The sequence below is a fragment of the Anopheles darlingi genome, chromosome X, assembly GCF_943734745.1.
Source record: "Anopheles darlingi chromosome X, idAnoDarlMG_H_01, whole genome shotgun sequence".
NCBI lineage: Eukaryota > Metazoa > Arthropoda > Insecta > Diptera > Culicidae > Anopheles > Anopheles darlingi.
Window position 1 is genome coordinate 13271204 of NC_064873.1, and position 2500 is coordinate 13273703.

The window sequence follows — 2500 nt, forward strand, 5'->3', positions numbered from 1 at the left end:
GTGGAACGAACATTTGGAAAGGATTCAGCTGGCTTGCAAATGGGCACACAAAGGTGTGCACGTACGAAACATCGGTGCCAAAGAGCGGAAGCGTCGTGCGATAGAGTACAGGGAAATCAAACGCCTTCTAACGCATGAAATACGACGACGAAAGAAGGCATGCCTGGAGGAGTTGGCAAAATCGTTAGATGACAACCCGTTTGGGGAAGCATACCGCATTGCCATGGGATGGGCCTGTGGGGGTCGACAGCCTCCACAAGTAGATGCTGGCATTATGGAGCAGTACATCAGAGAGCTGTTCCCGGGTGCCCCGCCCAAGCAGTGGCCAAGGCCGCACCCCGACGTGGATAGCAGGCTGCTGCGCCCGATCACGCTCACCGAGCTGCAACTGATTGGCAAAGAGATTTGTACTAAAAAGGCGGCGGGTTGTGATGGTGTGCCTAGTTTGGCGATTCGTACGGCGTTGCTAAGTAACCCATCGGTGTTTCGGCGGGTCCTGCAACAGTGCATGGACAGTAGGACGTTTCCAAAACCGTGGAAAGAACAACGGTTGGTGCTGATTCCCAAGCCAGGGAAAGCGCCGGGACAGGCGTCTTCTAACCGGCCACTGTGCGTGCCCACCGGGGCTGCCAAAGTCTATGAGAAGTTTCTACTCGATCGGCTAAATGATCACCTCGAATACGGTGCCGATGGTCCACTGCTTTCGGACAGGCAATTTGGTTTCCGGCCGGGGTGTTCAACGATGGATGCCATTGAGTGTGTGGTGCGGGATGCCAGAACGGCACTGCAGTATGGTAGCGCTGATAGAACGAAACCACGATGCTGTGCCGCGGTGGCACTTGATGTGAAGAATGCATTTAACACGGCACAGTGGACGATGATTGGTAGGGCACTGGGTGCGCTGCGTGTACCATCGCAGCTAATGGAGATCCTGGGAAGCTACCTGGGCAAGCGCAGACTTCTGTACGAGACGACGACGGGTGTCAAGCGATGCGCGGTGTCGGCCGGTGTACCCCAAGGATCACTGCTGGGGCCCGTCCTGTGGAACGTTCTGTACGACGGTGTGCTGCGGATCGCGCTCCCGCAAGGTACACAAATCTATGGCTATGCAGATGATCTGCTCATCACAAGCACGGGAAGAAACCCAACGGAGGCGATCGACGGTGCAAAGGTCGCGGTCGGTGCGGTCCAACGATGGCTAACCGAGCATGAGCTGAAGCTGGCCGTGGAAAAAACGGAAACGACCGTCTTCTCGACGATGCAAACGGGAAAGCTAAGGGGGTACGATATGCTTGACAAGCGGCTAGCCATTATGCCCAACATATCCTACCTGGGAGTGACGCTGAATGAACGGCTGAAATGGAGTGCACACGTGAAGCAGGTGGTGAGCCGCGCAGGCAAACAGGTTCGCGCGTTGCGCTTCGCTATGCGTAACCATGGTGGACCGACGAGTGCGACACGCAGAATTCTAGCGCGCGTTGCCGAGTCGACAATGCGATACGCCGCACCGATCTGGGCGGATGAGGCACTAGCGGTGCAGTATAACCGAAGAGAGCTGCGTAAAGCACAGCGAGTGTCGGCACGTGGTGTAGCCGGAGCGTTCATCTCCGCCGGTTACTGGGCCACAACACTTGTGGCAGGATTGACGCCAATATGTATGCTGCTGCGAGAGGACGCAAGATGCCACCGTGCACGGCTAGCCGGTGAAAATCGGCGCGGAATTCGGGAGATGGAACGCTTGGTGACGCTAACGGAGTGGCAAGATACATGGGATAGAAGGGCGAGTGCGAGCAACGCAAGCGCGAACCTTCGCTGGACGCACCGATTGATACCGGATGTGCATAGCTGGGTGACACGATCGCACGGTATGGTGGACTTTCATCTTACGCAAGTGCTCACGGGGCACGGGTTTTTCCGTGCCTTTCTGCACGCGAAACGGCTGACGAACTGCGGCGAGTGCTGCGCATGCCCAGGCGAGCAGGAAACGGCGGAGCACGTAGTGTTTGTATGTGAACGCTTTGCGGAGGTTAGGACCCGCCTACTGGTGGGCTGTACCCCGGATAATTTGGTGACCACCATGCTACGAAGCATAGAAAGATGGAACGAAGTAAGGGAGGCAATGCATGCAATCACCAGCAGGCTGCAAGCAGACTGGAACGCTTGCCAGCAAGAGACACGACGAGCGAGTGTGGTGGAGCGCGAGCGCCGCGCAGTAGCCTTGGCTGGAGCGAGACGACGTAGGCATAATGCGAACCAACGGCGCTACAGGGTGGAAGCGCGCAACAGGCCCAAGTCGAACGCGGAACAGGCACTGGACAACGTGAGGCGGGTGCGCAAGAATGCGCAACAAAGACGAAGGGTTGCGGCCAAGGTCGCGCACATACCGTCGAAGGCAGCCGTTGCGGCGGCACGCTTACGAGTGATGGAGCTTAGGGATGGCATGCGACTGGCTGAGGCACAGGGTAACCGGACCCGCCTGGCAAACCTGGTGCGACAGCAT